The 20,776-nt window shown below is 45.7% G+C and overlaps 1 pseudogene; it reads right to left on the bottom strand.

Annotated features, from left to right (window-relative positions):
• Positions 1-228: 228 nt before the first annotated feature.
• Positions 229-20,776, bottom strand: part of LOC147117451 (uncharacterized) — a 112,217-nt pseudogene continuing 91,669 nt past the window's right edge.

Here is a 20,776-nt window from a genome sequence, read left to right as displayed (position 1 = left end):
CTCTTAATGAACCAATCACCACACATTGACAGTGATAAAACTCTGATTTTTTTTGAATATTAAATTAACAAATTCCACTCAAATGAATATTCACCCAGGTGCTACCCAATAATGTCTTGCTTAAGGGTGCTTTTCCTAACTTTTGTGCTCCTACGTGGCTGGTGGAAGGCAGCTGTGTTTGTGTTGACCGGCTGCAGACTGGTGCACCTCGGCTGCTGCCGGGGCTGCCTAGCCCAGCTGAATTAGTGGCACCTGTGTGGGCAATGGACAAGGGTCTGACGAGGACTCAGCCACACTACCCTCCTGAGACTGGGCAGCATCTGCAGCTCCCACAGAGCCAGTACCACTCCCATGGGGCTGTGCATCATCTGTTCTCCCACTACTCCGCATAAGAGCAGACTGCAGGAGGTCAGTGACCTGATCAAAGCCACTCTCCATTCGATCCCCCAGTCTGTGAACACAGCACAGCAGTGAATGCTGCACAGCATTTCCAGGCTGGAGAAGACAATAGAGCTTAGATGTCAGCAGTTTGACCTTTGATCAAATTTATCATTGGTGGTGTCAAGGGCTCTTGCATTGTAGGCTTCACTGCACCTTCCATAGAGGACACCACATACTCTATGGTAGATTGCCGAGAACTCATTCCTTGTTCTGGGATGCCACATGCTAGAGGTGGATTCCTCCATATTCTCAGTCATGATGTGGCAGCTCCTTGGCAGGTTGTCCAATGCATCCTCTATCTGTTGGTGCAATTCTAAGATCCTTCTCTGAAAGGCTGGGGCATTGAGGACTTCATTCCCCCCCACCTTCAGCAATGCTTGGACCCAGGCTTGCCCACCGCACACCTCTGTCCTCTGCTGTCCTTTCCACCACTGCCAGCTCCTGCTCACTTGTGATGTGAACTTCACTCTGTGCAGACCTCTCTAACTCACCATCATTCCCACGTGGGGTGCTGATCTATGAGCTGGTGCGTGCTGAGCTCTGAGGGGGTGACGGTGCAAGCTGGCTTGGCTGGCCTTCTTCTGAAGGGCCCAATTCTGCAGAGGGGCCTGGAAGCAGAAAAAAGATGATTGAATAGCAAGTATTGTCAGGTTAGGGAGCCTTATTCATCTGGAAGTGACAAAGCATTCACAATTTGGTCAGATTGGGGCAGTGTTACAGAGCAGGAGAGTGACAGGAGGGTGATATGTGGGATATGTGGGAGTAAGGACAAGAAAAGAGCACATGGCTTTCCCCGTGCAACCATGTAACAGCAAGCAACATGTTGCACATATCATGTGCTTGCTGTGAGGGCAACATGAGCTGCTGAAAGTTCAGCTACAAGTAGGAGGAGGAAAGACTTAGTTCCTATTGTTCATTAGAGTGTAAGCAGGTGCAGAGGGAGATGGGAGTACTTCAGTGGGGTGGTGGGGCGTGGGGTTATGGGAGGTGGCAAGATGCAGAATAGGAATCATGACATACATACATTCCTACCTTGGCTGAATGTGTAAGGTCATTACATGTCCTGAGATGAGGCTGATGCCATTGACCTACGGCGAGATGTCCTTCCAAGCTTGCCGCAGGATTTGCCTGGGAATGCAAGACTTTGTTGAGGGGAACAGGTGATCCTTGGGTACCCACAATTCCAAAATCTCCAGGGCTGCATCTGAAAATTATGTTGCCATTCCTTGGGACATTTCCGATGCTGAGTATTATCTCACTGCTACATTGATAACCTACTGTCCTCACTAAGAGATGCTGCCTCTCTTTTTACGATGTTGGGCCAACCGGAATTCTTCCCCACCTCATTGGTGAGCTGCTCGTTAATGTCGGAAAACATGTGGGCAGCGCCTGTGATAGGATAATGAGGCCCAACCATCAAAATGGTTTGAGCCTCTCACAATTTCTCGTAAGCGAACAATTTCTCAGCACCGATTGGGTGCCCGCACTGAAAATCAACCCCTCTCAGTGACAGAATAAAGAATAAAAATAACGTGGATAGCTAAGAAAGTTATGGAAGGCATTCAGAAGAAGGAAAAACACACAATTTTAAAATGTTCAGGAAAAGAACACGAAGGGGAGATCTATAAAGACTAACTAAAAAATGCAGAATAAATTATGAGACATTAATAAAGAACATCAGCAAAATATAGATGGCAACATAAATAAGAACACAAAAGCCTTCTTTATATATGTCAGAAGTAAGCAAAGGGTACATCATTTTTCCAGGGTTTTTGCGGCTATTCTTCCAGAGTTATGGCGTAAATGTGGGAAAACCCCCTCAGAAAATCACTCCCAATGGCCCGATTTTCGGCTTGTGTGGGGAATGGTCGGATTTCCCCGAATGTGGGGTTTCTGACACACATAAAAAAGTGTCAGCCAGCTCCACGCAATTTTCCCTCAAGTGGCCAATTAATTCCCAGTATGTGGGAAGCCTTGCTAATTGTCCAATTCGAGTCAGAAATCCCCACATTATGATGTCATCATTCGTGGTGCTTTCAAAGTGTCCAGCAAGCTTCTCCACCTCTGCAGGCTTCTCAACCACTCTTGCACAATGGCAGAGGAGCCTGCACCAGCTGCTGCCAGCGGCAGAGGCCGAGCTGCCTTCAAATTCGACGAGGCTTCACTGCAGGCATTATTGGATGGGGTTAGGGCCCACAGGGGGGTCCTCTTCCCTAGGTCAGGGAGGAAGAGGCCTCCCACTGAGACCAATGCTGCATGGATGCAGGTGTCAGCAGATGCTAACTCGCTGGGAGTCACCAGAAGAACCTTGGCATTACATCTCTATCTCCTTCCTTTACTCCCCCACAGTACCATCCAGAGCCCCCGTCCTCACTGTGGAGGAGGAAGAGGCTGTGCAGCCAGACTCCTCAGAGGAAGCTCCAACCTCTGAGGGTGCAATGTCAGCAGAAGTAAGCGCACCCAGCACCAGCGCAGACACTCACACCTCGGGGGGACCTTCGGGACATAGAATAGTGTTGTCACCTGGCGTTTCACAGCTCACAAGTGAGCCCCAGCAGATTCTGGAGACAGGGACAGCAGTGGAGAGTCCTCATCGGAGGGTGCAGGACTGTGCCAGCTCAGCTCAGCTGCGCTGCATGTCGACCCTCTGCCTCTGGGTCCATCCGCAAGAGAAGAGTTGATTGATCTCCATGCACCGATGCAGGAGTCTCTGGCAGGTTTTGTCTCCAGGGTCGCTGCGAGAGTGGAGCGAATGGAGGAGTCCATAGCGACCATGAGCAGAGACTTTGTGGAGTCATTGGCGCATGAACGCATCACCATGGAAAGGTTGGCAACCTCCATGCAGGAGATAACTCGCCAGGGTACGGAAAACATGGTGAGTGCTCATAAGAGAATAACATCTCTTGAGGAGCGTTGGCCATCTGTTGAACAGAGAAACCAGATCTTCATGGAAGTCCTTCTGAGTAGGACTGCCAGTGCAGATACGGGTCCCACTGGCCCCCTAAAGCGCAGCAAGGTGCTCTCAAGCCACTTCCAAGCACTGGCCCCTTCTGGCCTGTGCAGCTTCAGGTGAGTGAGCAGCAGCCTGGTGCTCCTGGTGCTCATCCTGCTGTTCCTGGTTCTGCTGCTGCCGCCTCTGCTGTTGGAGATCCTCTAATGCCAGGAAGGGAATGTACCAAAGGCCTCCCATGCTTCTGGCAGATGCCTCCGTTGAGGAGGTGCTGAGTTAGAGTGGTGAAAGGGGCTTCCCAGGAGCTCACACTGGAGAAGTGTGTGAGGCTCCAACTTTCTACAGCTGCTCCTAAGGCTTCAAAAAGTTCCGCCAAGCCTTGATCAGCAAGGTCCTGCAGCCTGCAAATGCTGCCTATTTAAATCTCTTCAGCCCTCAGCGACCTGCTGCTGCAAGCAAGCAAGCCAGCTGTTTTCACGCCAGCTCTCAGCGGCGGGGTTCCCCGCAGGTGGGTTTCAGGTGGGGAAAGCCCCAAAGTCGCAACGGCACGGGAAAATCCATTTCAACAAGCAGACAATTGCTTGTTAGTGCTCCGACGACCAGTCCTGCCAGCGGCGGCCGGGACTGAAGCGGGGCGCGCGGAAACGGCAGTCCGAAAGTCGGACGGGGCGGGGAATCAGGCGGGGGGGGTCCCGACCCGCTTTTTCGCCGATTTTCGGCCCCCGGCCGCATGAAAAGCCGCCCGACGGCGGCCAGAAAATCGGGGCCAATGTGTCTGAATTTGCAGATGACACCAAATTGGGACCAACAGCATGTCCAAAGGATCTAGACAAGCTGGGTCTGTGGTAAGAGAAGTTGCAGATGTAATTTGATACATGAAATTTAAAGTTCTGAAATGTTAATAAAAAATATTAAGAAATTGAAGGGGGAGCAAAGGAGAGCAATTGGATTTGTACCATTTAAGAGGACAGAGCAATGATGAGAAGTTTGCTACACTGAAACTTTTCTCTCTTGAAAAGAAAAGACTGAGGGGTGACTTGATGGGATTTTTTAAGATCATGAATAGTTTGGACAATGTGGCTTCAATTTAATTTTTCTGCTGTGTACAAGGGTTATAGGTTCAAACTAAGGACAACAAAAAATGGGAAATTTGGGTAAAATTTTTTCAGTAAAAGGGTGATAAACATGGTACAGCAAGGGTAGGGGAACAAAATTTATGCCAGGGTTCAGAAAGGACCAGTCAAGTTCCTGATGGCAAATAGGGTTCAGAGATAGTAGATTTAGAAGTGCATCAATGTAATATTCCAGGAAGATGGATGGGTAGGCTAGATGAACCAATGGTCTACTGCCTGAAAATTGTTACTAAGTGCTGGAGTGAGGCTTGAATCCGCAACTATCCTATTCAGAGGTAGGAGTACTACTAAATAATCTAAGCTGACACTATTTTGTGCATTTATTTAAAATCACTGATATTTACCATCCCTGTTAATTTGTTGCTTTAGTTTCTGCACAATTAAAGAATGATAGACTGTAACATATTTTAAAACAATTAATATAATTTACTTTTGCATTGCTAGAGGGTATATATGTTTATGTGTATTGCTGCTGTGCTTGTCCCTTGTGTGTTGTGAACTTTGCGTGTTGATTATGGGTGTGCCCTGTTAATAAGTGCTCTCCTACATGTGGTTATAGCACTGGTGGGTGAACTTCAGGGGATACAAAAGATAGAAAGAAAGAAAGACTTACATTTACATAGTGCCTTTCACGACCACTGGACGTCCCAAAGAGCTTTACAGCCAATGAAGTACTTTTTAAAGTGTAGTCCCTGTTGTAATGTAGGAAACACGGCAGCCAACTTGTGCACAGCAAGCTCCCACAGACAACAATGTGATAATGAGCAGATAATCTGTTTTAGTGGTGTTGATTGAGGGGTAAATATTGGCCAGGACACTGGGGATAACTCCCCTGCTCTTCGAAATAGTGCCTTGGGATCTTTAACATCTACCTGAGAGAGTAGACGGGGCCTTGGTTTAACGTCTCATCCGAAAGACGGCACCTCCGACAGTGCTGCACTCCCTCAGTACTGGAGTGTCAGTCTAGATTTTCGTGCTCAAGTCTCTGATCACAAAGTCCTTTACTTGTATCTGAAACTAACCCTGATGGACCTGTATCAGTGCTAGGTGTCTCTATTGTTGGAGTTGCTGTCAGCCCACTATTTTCAGAGGCAATGCCTACTACTACCTGTACTTGTGTAGGGATATCTGGTGGCACAGAACTGTCACTTACATAAGTGTTAAACTGACTACTTCAGACTCCACACAAATCCCTAGTAGTCACAATGCGCACTGATCTGTGCGAACAGTGGTAACTATGCAGTTTCTGAATTCATCCCTCATGGCTGACTGCAACTGTTCTCCAAGCATATTGAAACTGGCCATGACTGTATCTTGGAGTTTGGAATCCAAAATCTTCACAGCAACAGTGGGAACATTAGTGGAAGCTGTTTCTACTGCTGCCTATAGCCTCCATAACTGAGGCCTTCACTTTGGATGATGCTGGAGTTGCCAAGTGCTCAATGGCAGAATACTGTGTAAACAATCTGTGCTCCATATGGGAGATGGCAGTGCATATCTAGGTGTTTGATTCCTCCACCGTCCCCAGACCTATTTCCACTGCTGTGTGCAAGGATGCATGTGGCTACTCAATGCAATTCTGTTGCTGTACCAAACTCTATTTGAAAGCAGGAGCACTAAGATTGGTATCGCCATACAACTCAGTAGGGGCAATCAACATCTCTCCACCCTATACCAACAATTCACAAGGGGTAGCTTGAGTTTGAACACATTTCTAGGCCTATTGCTTCTTAGTGTTCACTTGCATGGATTATGCTGCACCTTCTCCTGTTCACTTAAAAAAGGAAAATGGGAGATCGGTGCTGAAGAATCCAGAAGAATAGAACTGCACCAGGAGCAGATGAGAGTATGAGACCTTAAGAGAAGAGAGTGGGAAAATTAAGTGGATCAGGTTCAGTTGAGTGTGCCCCCCGCAGGAAGAGTTGACTATATAATGTATATGTAAAGCTATTTTGTAATGCAGGGCCCATTAAAAAGTAACATGATAAGCAGCATAACATTATTCAGAGAGGTGTTGTGAAGAGGCTCTACTATATTATGCAAATTATAGGCTACCTGATTAATATGGTACATACCATTAATACTGTCTCTCCTCCAATCTCCACAGTCGCAATGTCATTTAAACTCAGTTCTGTATTAGCATCGAGACCCTGTTTTTCTCTATTCAGATGCTAATGTGCCTGTTGTGTATTTCATGTAGTTTCTGTCTTTATTTCAGATTTCCAGCATCTACAGTTTTTTTCTTTTTATACCTTGTAAACTGTCCTTTCCAAATAAATCAACTATGGCTTCCTCATGTGGACTAGGCTCCTTAAAGTCTGGATGTGCACCACCTGTTGCACACTATGCCCTCCTATTGAGCATCAGTTTTGACTTTAAACATAAGAGAAACGGGGCTAGAGACAGGGGCCCCGGATTTCCTCATGGATTCTGCCAGACTTCCACCATAACTCTAGTGGAATCTACTGGAAAAAGTCAGGGGCAGGTTGTACTTGGTCACTGCTAATTCCAGAATTTCATGGTCAACCTTGTAAGGGATGCAATCTTCTCCCATCCCTTACAAGGCCAACAATGTCAAGGGGGCAAAGTCATGGGCAGGGACTCCCTAAGCTGGGTGTTCCTAATTTCAACAGTTATTACTTAGATGGTACTGGCATCTAAATGGACACAGGTAGATCTTACTGATGGTGCGAGGAGGAGGGAGGGCTAGGCTGGGGAAGTAGCCTGGACTCCCAAAGTAAGGTCATTAAAAAAAATTCTGCATTAGCCCTCTAACACAGAGGGGCTGAGGGCAAGATGGAAGGGGTCGCCGGGACTGGTCTTGCCAATCCCCTACCCAGATGGCAGGTATGCAGCACAATTTTCCAGCTACATGGGATAGGTGGGTGCTGGAGTTGCACCTATATTGGCCCAGGCACCCTTTGGCACCTTGTCAATGAGATGTTTTTCCACTGACCTCAGTGGGATAGCAGTACATGGACTTTTGGGTTCAGCATAATTTGGCCCATTAAAATACCTTCTGGCAGTGCATTCTCTCTTCCATCATGCCAGGTATAATGTCATCTTTATAACACCAGTATTTTCACTTCTAATACCTCACTGCATCCTTGGTAGTGTTTATTTTACAAATTTTCAAGCCCCATATGTGTCTTGTGCTACTAACTTACAGTAACATTCATGCTTTATGTTTGAGCTCAGCTTTGAGATGTGCACTTTTTTTTAGATCTCCTGCCTGATCTTCTGAGTGGCAGATGCAACGTTGACCCAAATTGCCATGGTTTGTCCTCCTTTGCACACCAATGAGCTGTCCTCCCACACAAATATGTGCTTGCATTGCTCTATTACTGTTTTTACCAGCACTTGCTAAGGCCTCACTGTTAAATTGGACTTTTCTCTTTTGGTGTTCAGGCACTTTCTCCAACAGTGAACACACCACGACTGGATTATCAAACTTTTTCACATTTACTGTGGTTGAATGGCTTGTTCGGTGCTTGAGAAACACTGATGGATCATTATTGCTGGAGGGTTGTGATTGGCTGCTACTTTTTTGTGGAAATTGAATGTACAAAATTGCATGTTTGAAAGCTGAGCATTCCCACAGTTTTGTTAGTGGTTGATGAAAAAAAATGCTTTTCTTCCATTTTTATGAAAACAGGCATCTCGCCCCCCCTAGTGAGAAACATGTACTCTCCTTCAAATGCATTCCATTTTAAAATACAGTTATTAACACAGCAAATGGTGGATGCAAAAAATTTGAGTGTAACAGAGGTGGCCGGAAGCTAGCGTTGATACGGAGCGTTTTTTGTGTATGCGTTAAGATGCCAAAATATTTCTCCTATCCTTAGCTAATTGAACTGCAATGCAAGAAGTAGTTGTGTGATAATATCACTGAGAGATCTGTGTGACAGATGGAGAGTAACCCTTACAGCCCATTTTCCCAGTTCTTGCAGACAATAAAAAGGTTTGAAAATAGAACATTAAACAATGCAAATGCTACTTTTGCTATCTTACATTTAAAAACATCATTGAAATCAGAAAGTTCATTTACAAAGGACTGGCAGTTGCAATCAAAGCAATAATGTAGTGCTGAGAAAAAAGGGTAATTGGTTTGGTAAAGATCGCTTTCCATTACACCATAAAGCACTACACAATAGGAAAGGTCACCAATTAAGCAATCATGAATACCAAGTACTGAAGCTGATGAAAATAGGGCAGTGGTTTAAATAGATTTGCAAGCAATTTACCTTTTCACAATGTTGGCAATCTGATGCAATTTGCTTGCAATTTTGTCTGCTTTCAGTAGCACTCCAAGCTGACACTACACAGACCAAATGGCAAGGAGGCCTGCATAAAAAATGTACAACTATCTTGGCTACATCAGGGTACCAGGACAGTGGTTCATCAGGAAAATTACAACAATTAGCATAAGTGCAGAAAAATCAACACTTTAAATGTCAGGCTCACTAGCTGTGCTCGGAACTTTGAGAGCACCAGCTCCACTGTGGCTTAACTGTGACTATGAAGCAATCACCAACAAGCCCTGCGGACTGATGACTTGCAATTGGTGTAATAATTCTGTGTGTCTGAAAGAAGCCTTTCAGCCATCAATACTAAGCAAATATGTATTTTCATATGTTTTTCTCCTTTGTTTATTTATTTAAACATTTCAGCATAATTTCAACATTTCACTTATTTGAAAAACCCAGAGACCAGTATCATCAAGCAATTGACACTGGGTGTAGCTTTTAAAAAAAATCCTTAAAATAACACAACTGGTTTTTTTAATAATTAAAAGAAGATAATTGAAGTCGTGAAGACTTTTTCTCCAGTTTCTTCTTTTCAATATTATAGGACATTTATTTAATTTAATAATTTAGTTTATATGTAATAATTTAAAGGAGGACACAAGTAGTTCTGTATTTGCCAGCTGCTCAGGATTTAAGAGAATATTACTTTTCTAGCAAGATTAGCTTCTGGCTCCAAAACTGCTTGGGGATTCAATTCTAGCAGTTATGACGGGCTCACGCTCACCAGTGACCTCTCACTGTGTCTGCCGGATTATGTGGGGTCAGTGGGAGGTCACCCTTTTCGCATGGGGCTATCTTTCAGCATCTACTTGCCCCAGAAGGCCACAAAAATGTGGCACTGATAGCTGGGTTGGGTTGGTGTCGGGCTTCTCCTCCCAGAAATGCCAGCCTGTGCCCCCAGCAGCTCCTGTGCCAATGGGGCTGCTCTGAATATTTTTACAAATGCCGCCCCTTTCCAGGGCATGATCATGGTCAGGAAATCCCCCCCACCCCAGTGTGGGCCAGTTCCACCTATCAGGTGGCTGGTACACCTCCTCACTTGAAATACTGGTTCCAACTTACACCAGGTCACTTTACAGCCAATGATGTAGGAACTCCCAGCATTGGGAGTCCCCACCCTCATCAACACCCAGCACCGCACCCCACCCCCCCCCTTCTGAATCGACAGCCTTGTTTGGAGCAAGCAGAGGCGCCACCCCCAAACAACGCCACTGAAAATGGCAGAGTAACTCTTCTGGCGTATCCGGGTCCCGGTGGAGCTGTAGCTCTTCCACCAGGCTCCTGTCAGAGATAAAGCCAGATGTCAGACCAAATTCGGCCCCTCAAACATGCTTCCCACTACTCCATGTACAGCGTGTCCTCGCTGCACTATGCTGTGCCACCACTTTATAAAAATTGTTTTGAGATGATATTCTATCCATTCATAGTCAATAGGCATAATTGCTTAATTTTTTTTGAGAAACCTTGAAGTTTACAAAAAATGAAGTTTTCAGATATGAAGTTTAAAACTGTTTTACACCATGTTCGGTTTTTTATTTCATGACTTTAACTTCGAGTACAGTGTAAAACAGGCTGCCAATTTGCTATCCGCCCATTTTGTGCTACTGCCATTCACCCCTTATAATATCCTAGAGCTACCCTAAGTACCAATCTACACTTCACTGTTTCCTTGTAATGTGGTTAGCAACAGTGTGATGCCAAATATTTCCATTATAATTCTGGAGCGTCTTTCCCTTAAACTTAAACATAATTGAAAATTGCAGGAAACATCATTCGCATATTGGCACCTGATGTGTATTAATGAATTGAAGTTGACTTTTGACTTTGCAGCCTGATTGTGGATATGGGTCCTTTTATGGTGTAGTGAAGAGGGTGGGTATGCATCCAATTCCTGCCACCCAAATGTGTGTATGCTCAATCCCAGATGTTTAAGTGGTGAGGTGTACCCAGTTCCCTGTTAGTGTCTGCATTCTGAAAGGCTTATAAATTTGCTGGTAGTTCAATGATGGTTCTGCAAACTCATGCACTTTTTCTTAATACAGAATTAGAATTTTGGTTTCTCTAAATCTGACAAGTGAATTTATCTAATATTCAATCCTTCATCTTGCATAGTTTTTTAAAATGCAATTTTATTGCTTTATAGGAAACTAGTTATGAAAAGTTTGGACATACTAAAAATGACTTACTAGCTCAATTGTGCTACTTGTTTCAACAGTGCAAAATGCTCACCTGTCTTCATTCTGAGCAGCAGTAATAATTCTGTCAATAATTGATGACAGTGTTCGTTGACAATCTTACAATTCACTGCTATGTTTCATATTCTGCCAAGATTTGCCCTTATTAAATGAAGACAAAGTGGTTAGACGGGTATGGATTTTCTTTCAGTCTTCACTGGGTGTAGAAGACTATCTTCGTCTTTAGAAGAAGTAGTTTGTGATCAGATCTAGATGTGATGGCCTAAGTAGAGGAACTGCTTTCTGACAGCTATGGTTACTGGGAATAAAGATAATGCACAGATGGGACTAACGCTGACCAAAGCCCGCTCCATTGTATTTCATGCAATCTCTAATTACAGAGGTGCACCACAGAAAGAGATTAGAAAGGGCAGGTGACAGTATAGGAGAGAAACCAGTTTTACTTACACAGTGGAGGATCCCTCACCATCAGACCTGATGTACATCAGCCTGACAGCTAATTAGGGTCGACATGAATTTTTTCCAATGTAACAGATGTTCACTAATCAGGCCAGATTTGGAGGCCTTACATCAGGCAACATTTCATGCACAATTTAACTATCTAAAAGGGATAAACCACTTAATGCATTGTACTGAAGGCACAGCTGTTTTACAGTCAAAAAATTTGCCGTCTAAAATTTTCCTCTGTAAAACTGACGTATTTTCAAATAACTCTGACAGGACATTTGGAATGAATTAAAGTAAAGTCGTAAAAAGTCACTGGCACTCTAAAACTAATGCTTCTGCGTGGACAGTATAATAAAAGTTCATTATTGCCCTTTGCCACTCAGAAGGCCGGCATAGATTTTTAAAGTCTTCTCACATAGCATGTATAATAAATTAATCCTCTCTGCTACAACAGTGATTATTACACAGTGTTTGTGTTCATTAACATATCATAGCAGGATTTGACAAAATAATCTAATTATGACATTGTGAGATGCTCAATCCATAAGAATGACATGGTTTTAAAGGTCATCGCATAGAATTCATATTGACTGGTAACTAAACAAATTAAAGACAAAACTAAAGTTGTACTGTATTTGCCATGGGATTAAGGAAGAAGCCTTTGCAATGGACCACATATCTTCCAGCCTTTTTGTGCCAGGAAATGTAGGATTGCAGGCTGCTCCACTGCAAAGCAGACAGCTGGCAATGTTACACGCTTGTCACTGAATTTTAGCATTTACTCACATATTAGTACGGATTTATTTTGTATCTTCTCCAAAACAAAAAGTGAACATTAATCGCAGAAAAGTATTCAATTAGATCATGGCTGATCTGTATCTTAACTTCAACTATCCACCTTGGCTCTGTAACTCTTCATACCCTTATCTAACAAAAATCTACCAATCTCAGTTTTGAAATTTTTGATTGACCTAGTCTCAACAGCTTTGTAGGGAGTGTGTTCCAGATTTCCACTACTCTTTGTGTGAAGAAGTGCTTCCTGACATCACCCCATAACTGCCTAGCTCTAATTTTAAGGTTGTGCCCCCTTGTTCTGGACTGCCCCATCAGAGAAAATAGTTTGTCTCTTATCTACTCTATCAAATCCTTTAATCACCTTAAACACCTCAAGTCGATCACCCCTTAATCTTCTATAGTCCAAGGGAATACAAGCCTAGTCTATCCAACCTGTCCTCATAATTTAACCCTTTTAGTCCTGGTATAATTCTGGTGAATCTGTGCTGCACCCTCTCCAAGGCCAATATATCCTTCCTGCGGTGAGGTGCACAGAACTGAACATTTCATCATTACACAAGTAAGCACATGTAGGGACTAGTCACGAAACCTAACTCTTTCCTACATTACAACAATGACTACACTTCAAAAAGTATTTCATTGGCTGTAAAGCGCTTTGGGACGTCCAGTGGTCATGAAAGGCGCTATATAAATGCAAGTCTTTCTTCTTCTTTCTCTGTGACTGTTGACCAATTTTCTTAAACATTGCACTCTACAGCTGCCTTAATGAACTTTGTGACATTGGCACCAGTTAAATGGCTGGTTAGCTGTTTGACAAGCATTAAAGCATTAATGGCTCGTAATTTGCGAAGAAAGTTGCCCACAGAGACCTCGTGATCTCTGTGGTGAAAACTTGAGGTTTCTCAATGTGTAATTGATTGTAGCACTGTGAATAGGGGATTCCTAGTGTGATGCAGCAGTGACATCATTAAGCTGTCAAAGCAGCCAATCACAGTGAATAATTCTCACAGACAGCAAACCAGGAAATAAAAAGCCGCTTTTATCCTCACTTTCAAATGTTACAGAGGTCAAAATAAAGTTTGAGACTTTCACATGGGGATAAAGTAGAAGCTGAAATAAAAGCTGAAACTTAAAAAAAATATATATTTTTAAAATTGTAATTTTTATCATAATGGAGAAATTTGACATTGCACAAATATATAAATTAGTTTTTCAGTGCCAGAACTATTGTTTAGCTGTCAATATGCTGTTAAAACCCCAGTTACACCTATTCCAACGAGGCTTAACATTTAATGGGGTATTTAACAGCGATATTATTGCAGAAAAGTCCAAGATTTCATCAGTTTCACTGATTTCACTGATTGCCAGCTATGGATAGGGGAGGGAGGGTTTGGAGGGGGGTCCACAGCACAGCCTGTGTTGGAGCATTGAATGACTGACCACAACTTCAGGATTTCCATGTTTAGATGTACATGCACCAAATCCCGAAGTCGCGGTCACTTAGTCAGAGGGGTAATGATAGCAAACCCTGCCAGTTTGCCGTCATTACCCAATGCAAAATCTGGGCCATTATTTGAGGTCCATCATTACCAGCTGGTAGTTTTTCATTACTGCTAATGAAATCCATTCTTTAGAATTGCAAATTTCAAAACTGCGCATTCCTGCTATATTGTTACAGAGTCATATATTACAGTGAAACTCCATAAATGGTGAAAATGCACTAATTGTTAAATAAACTCCACAGTCCCAATTCACTTGCAATGCAAGTTAATATAAAGCCCACCTGTTATAATAAAATTACTAATAAGTTAGACTGACATATGACAATTTTGATCTTTAGTCTGGCCAATAAGGAACATTAATCTAAAACAGCCAACCAGATATTACTTAAAATTATTCAAATGTACTATCTCAATAAATTAAATGAAGCGCTTTTAACTATACTGATAAATATGCCATTGTATGCTGCTGGTGGTATGAAAATTATGGGCAAAGGAACAGCTTGAAAACAATGGGCTAAAAATTCGATTAGGCCCGAAAACGGGTGTGGGGATCGCGATGCGCGATCAGTCTGCGCCCATTGAATGTAATGCAGACAGCACCCGACTGATGCTTGCACCCCAGCACTGAGTGCGCTTCTGAGTGGCTGAGCGATTAGTAGGGGGCCGAAGTTTGTGCGAGGCTAGCACTATTTAAAGCTAGCCTCCACTTTTAAAGGTAGTCTGCACCTCTTAAAGGTGAGGTGCATTCTGCATTCAGCAGCTGCTGGAAGTACTTGTCAAGGCAACTGTGACTCAGTAATGGCTCAACAGGGCAGCGAAAGGGCACCAAGGTTCTCCGACACAGCACTAGAGGCCTTAGTGCAGGGGTAAGAAAGGAGAAGACAGGTCATCTACCCACAGGGAGCCAGGAGGCCTTCCTAGACTCACAGTCAGCAGGCAGTGGGAGCAGATAGCTCAAGCGGTCACTACCAGCAGTCTTGCCGCGAGGGCCTGGATCCTGTGCCGAAAGAAGTTCAATGACCTCACACGAGTGGTCAGGATCAGAGACTGCATCTTCAAAAGCCGCCTCCCACCAAATGCACCACTAGCCTCATACACTGCTCAATGCACCACATACCCATCGCTCACCAACCAACAAACTGTATGAATCATAACTTGTTTTTTATTCATTCCTGGGACGTGGGCATCACTGGCAAGGCCAGCATTTATTGCCCATCCCTAATTGCCCTTGAGAAGGTGGTGGTGAGTTGCCTTCTTGAACCGTTGTATTCCGTGTGGTGAAGGTACTCACACAGTGCTGTTAGGGAGGGAGTGCCAAGATTTTGACCCAGCGACGATGAAGGAATGGCGATATATTTCCAAATCAGGATGGTATGTGATTTGGAAGGGAACTTGAACATGATGGTGTTCCCATGCGCCTGCTGCCTCCTTCTAGGTGGTAGAGGTCGCGGATTTGGGAGGTGCTGTCGAAGAACCATTGGCGAGTTGCTGCAGTGCATCTTGCAGATGGTACACATTGCAGCCACGGTGCGCCAGTGGTGGATGGAGTGAATGTTTAAGAAGGTGGATGGGGTGCCAATCAAGTGACCTGCTTTGTCCTGGATGGTGTCAAGCTTTTTGAGTGTTGTTGGAGCTGCACTCATCCAGGCAAGTGAAGAGTATTCCATCACACTCCTGACTTGTGTCTTGTAGATGGCGGAAAGGCTTTGGGGAGTTAGGAGGTGAGACACTTGCTGCAGAATACCCAGCCTCTGGCCTGCTCTTGTAGCCACAGTATTTATGTGGCTGGTCCAGTTAAGTTTCTGGCCAATAGTGACCCCCATGATGTTGATGGTGGGGGAATTCAGCGATGGTAATGCCATTGATTGTCAAGGGGTGGTGGTTAGACTCTCACTTGTTGGAGATAATCATGTTATTTGCCACTTACCAGCTCAAGCCTGAATGTCATCCAGGTCTTGCTGCTTGCGGACATGAACTGCTTCATTATCCGAGGAGTTGTGAATGGAACTGAACATTGTGCAATCTTCAGTGAACATCCCCACTTCTGACCTTATAATGGAGGGAAGGTCATTGATGAAACAGCTGAAAATGGTTGGGTCTAGGACGCTGCTCTGAGGAATTCCACCAGCGATGTCCTGGGGCTGAGATGATTGGCTTCCATCAGCCACAACCATCTTCCTTTGTGCTAGGTATGACACCAGCCAGTGGAGAGTTTTCCCCCTGATTTCCATTGACTTCAGTTTTACTAGGTCGTGTCTGACAAACTTGATTGAGTTTTTTGAGGAGGTAACAAGGAGGGTAGATGAGGGTAGTGCATTTGATGTAGTGTATATGGACATTAGCAAGGCTTTTGATAAGGTTCCACATGGCAGACTGGTCACAAAGTTAAAAGCCCATGGGATCCAGGGCAAAGTGTCAAGTTGAATTCAAAATTGGCTCGGAGGCAGGAAGCAGAGGGTAATAGTTGATGGGTGTTTTTGTGACTGGAAGGCTGTTTCCAGTGGGGTTCCGCAGGGCTCAGTACTAGGTCCCTTGTTTTTTTGGTATACATCAATGATCTAGACTTGAATATAAGGGGTATGATTAAGAAGTTTGCAGATGATACTAAAATCGGCTGTGTGGTTGATACTGAAGAAGGAAGCTGTAGACTGCAAGAAGATATCAATAAATTGGTCAGGTGGGCAGAACAGTGGCAAATGAAATGCAATCCGGAGTAGTGTGAGGTAATGCATTTGGGGAGGGCTAACAAGGAAAGGGAATACACATTAAATGGTAGGACACTGAGAAGTGTAGAGGAACAAAGGGACCTTGGAGTGCATGTCCACAGATCCCTGAAGGTAGCAGGCCAGGTAGATAAGGTGGTTAAGAAGGCATACGGAATGCTTACCTTTATTAGCCATGGCATATAATACAAGAGCAGGGGATTATGCTTCAACTGTGTAAAACACTAGTTAAGCCTCAGCTAGAGTACTGCGTGCAGATCTGGTCACCACATTACAGGAAAGATGTGATTGCACTAGAGAGAGTACAGAGGAGATTTACAAGGATGTTGCTGGGAGTAGAGAATCTTAGCCATGAGGAAAGACTGGATAGGCTGGGTTTGTTTTCCTTGGAACAGAGGAGGCTGAGGGGAGACCTTATTGAGGTGTATAAAATTATGAGGGGCCTAGATAAAGTGAATGGAAAGGACCTATTTCCCTTAGCAGAGGGGTCAAAAACCAGGGGGCACAGATTTAAAGTAATTGGGGGGAGGTTTAGATGGGATTTGAGGGGAAATTTCTTCACCCAGAGGGTTGTGGGGGTCTGGAACTCACTGCCTGAAAGGGTGGTAGAGGCAGGAACCCTAATCATGTTTAAAAAGTACTTGGCTGTGCACTTGGGATGCTGTAACTTGCAGGGCTACGGACCAAGAGCTGGGAAGTGGGATTAGGTTGGATAGCTCTTTGTTGGCCAGCACGGACACGATGGGCCGAAATGGCCTTTTTCCGTGCTGTAACTTTCTATGATTCTATGATTCTATGATTCTAGGGCTTGGTCAAATGCTGCCTTGATGTCAAGGGCAGTCACTCTCACTTCACCTCTGGAATTCAGCTCATTTGTCCATGTTTGGACCAAGGCTGTAATGAGGTCCAGAGCTGAGTGGTCGTGCCGGAACCCAAATTGGGCATCAGTGAGCAGGTTATTGGTGAGTAAGTGCTGCTTGATAGCACTGTCGATGACACATTCCATCACTTTGCTGATGATTGAGAGTAGACTGTTGAGGCGGTAATTGGCTGGATTGGATTTGTCCTGCTTTTTGTGGGCAGGACATACCTGGGCAGTTTTTCACATTGACGGGTAAATGCCAGTGTTGTTGCTGTACTGAAATAGCTTACTAGAGGCACGGTTAGTTCTGGAGCACAAGTCTTCAGCACGACAGCCGGGATGTTGTTGGGGCCCATAGCCTTTGCTGTATCCAGTGCGCTCAGCCATTTCTTGATATCATGTGGAGTAAATCGAATTGGCTGAAGACTGGCTTCTCTGATCGTGGGGTCTTCAGGAGGAGGCCGAGATGGATCATCCACTTGACACTTCTGGCTGAAGATGGTTGCAAACGCTTCCATCTTGTCTTGTGCACTCGAGTGCTGGGCTCCGCCATCATTGAGGATGGGGATATTCATGGAGCCTCTTCCTCCCGTTAGTTGTTTAATTTCTACCACCATTCATGACTGGATGTGGCAGGACTGCAGAGCTTTGATCTGATCCGCTGATTGTGGGATTGCTTAGCTCTGTCTATAGCATGATGCTTCCACTGCTTAGCATGCATGCCGTCCTGCCTTGCAGCTTACCCAGGTTGGCACCTCATTTTTAGGTACGCCTGGTGCTGTTCCTGGCATGCTCTTCTACACTCCTTATTGAACCAGGGTTGGTCCCCTGGCTTGATGGTAATGGTAGAGTGAGGGATATGCCGGGCCATGAGGTTACACACTGTGGTGGAATACAATTCTGCTGCTGTTGATGGCCCACAGTGCTTCATGGATGCCCAGTTTTGAGCTGCTAGATCTGTTCTGAATCTATGTCATTTAGCATGATGGCAGTGCCACAAAACACCATGGAGGGTATCCTCAGTGTCAAGAATAGACTTCATCTCCACAAGGACTATGTGGTGGTCACTGCTACCAATACCATCATGGACAGATGCATCTGTGACAGGTAGATTGGTGAGGACGAAGTCAAGTATTGGTTCTCTCACCACCTGCTGTAGGCCCAGATTGGCAGCTATGTCCTTCAGGACTCGGTCAGCTCGGTCAGTAGTAGTGTTACTAAACCACTCTTGGTGATGGACATTGAAATCCCCCACCCAGAGTACATTCTGTGCCCTTGCTACTCTCAGTGTTCAACATGGAGGAGTACTGATTCATCTGCTGAGGGAGGGCGGTAGGTGGTAATCAGCAGGAGGTTTCCTTGCCCATGCTTGACCTGAAGACTTCATGGGGTCCGGAGTCAATGTTGAGGAATCCCAGGACCACTCTTTCCTGACTGTATGCCACTGTGTCGCCACCTCTGGTGAGTTTGTCCTGCCAGTGGGACAGGACATACCCAGGGATGGTGATGGAGGAGTCTGGGACATTGGCTGAAAGGTATGATTCTGTGAGTATGATTATGTCAGGCTGTTGCATGACGAGTCTGTGGGACAGCTCTCCCAATTTTGGCACAAGTCCCCAGATGATAGCGAGGAGGACTTTGAAGGGTCGACTGAGCTGTTTCACCTCACCGTCAGTCACTTACCACTGCTGCAAGCCTCACATCCACATCTCACACTTTGCACACACTGCCAGCTATTCAACCATGATAGGTACATCATCCAAACACATTGCACCACACTCACTGACACACTTCCCTCTCTCTTGCAGGACAAGGTGGCTCATAACAGCAGGCAGCAGCAGCTAACCGGCGGGAAACGGGCAAGCCTGCATATCCTTACCCAGCTGGAGGAGACCGTGCTCGATATTATTGGAGGGGCCGTTACTGAGGCTATGGCAATTGGGAAGGCTGAAACCATTGAAGATGACGGTATGTTCATACCTTATCCTCCTTCTCACATCCCACTTCCCCCTCATCCCACAATCTCTTCTCACTTACAAGCTGCTATGGTGTAAGCATGCACATCTTGCTTTCCCACCACCCACCCCCACCCTCGATCCCCTCACCACAACCCTACCCTTGTGCCTTTCTCCTTTCAGATACTTAAGAACTCCAACCTGGCCAGCCAGTACAGGAAGAGCAAGAGGAGAGTGTTGGTGAAGAAGAAACACCATCACTCGATCTCACAGTCGCAGCCACCAGCCTAGAAACTGGCACTGTGCGTACTTTAGAGGGTAGTATAGAGGTGGGTTCTGCATGGGGTTGAGTCACTGGGCATGAGTGGCCTGCAGCCAGGGCAGCAGGAAAGGGTCGTGCAGGTGCCCGGTCCCCAGAGGACAAAGTCGAACACGAGTTCTGCTGCAGGGACTCAGATGAGGACTTCGATGGGGCGGCCTGCAGAAGAAGGGTGATGGGAATGCACACAGGAATGCTTGGTACATAGGCAGGCCTGCCAGAGAGCCTGTTGTGACTGTCAAGGAGCATGGAGGAGTCCGACACCAACTTTGCACAGGGCTTTCCCCAGAGCTTGGAGCACATGATTTCCAGGATGGAAGTTGTAAGGGGTGGTGTGTGTGGTCAGCTTTGCCTCTGACTCCCTGAGCAGTTCAAATTGCTCCCACTCCCTTGGTTCTAGACTTTGGACTTATTTGGGGGTTGTAATGAAATTGCAACAGACAACTGAGTTGGTCAAAAAAACTTGGATTTTATTTGAGACAGGAAAATATACAACACAATAATCTTATCACTCTAAAAGGGGGAACACTTCAGAATATGCGAGGGAGAATGACAATAGACAAAGGGGGAGAAATTGGGTGAGTAGCGCCACCTGTTAGCGCCTAAAGAGGCAGCCAGTGGCTGTAGCGCCACTGGCTGCGCCTCCCGCGATATTCAGTAGGGGCGCTAATGGTGGCGTTAGCCTGTTGCGCTGCACCGCCACCGATGATGTCATCAGTGTGCGCAGCACCCCATTCACGCCCCGATCACGATATTTGGTAGCGAACGGCGCTGTTGCGCCGTTCGCTACCCGCGCCCGGTTCATAGGGCCTTACTGCGCTGGCAGAGGCGCAAGTTAAGGTGGAGGTGCGGGGCGGCCGGTTTTTTCAGCGGCTGCCTGCCAGCACCTCCGTCCCCGGCCTCCAGATCCCCCCCCGCGGCATTGCCGGCTGTTTCCCGAGAGCCCGGCACTTCTCCATGGTGCCGGGCTCTTTTGCCGGCACTCGCGATCGGGGTTCGCACTGCTGCAGGCCCCTCCCCCTTAACAATGGGAGGAAGGCCTGCAGTACTGCAGCGTGCCGTGCCGCAGCGTGTGGCGCTGCGGCACGTTGCGCTGTAAAATTCACTTTCAGCGCCCTAAGAGGGACGCGGAGCGCCTCGAGCCGCG

Source organism: Somniosus microcephalus, chromosome 5 (assembly GCF_052327205.1).
Source record: "Somniosus microcephalus isolate GS21.2 chromosome 5, FLI_Smic_1.0, whole genome shotgun sequence".
NCBI lineage: Eukaryota > Metazoa > Chordata > Chondrichthyes > Squaliformes > Somniosidae > Somniosus > Somniosus microcephalus.
The sequence above is the reverse complement of the archived record's forward strand: the minus strand, read 5'-3'. Positions and strand labels throughout refer to the sequence as shown.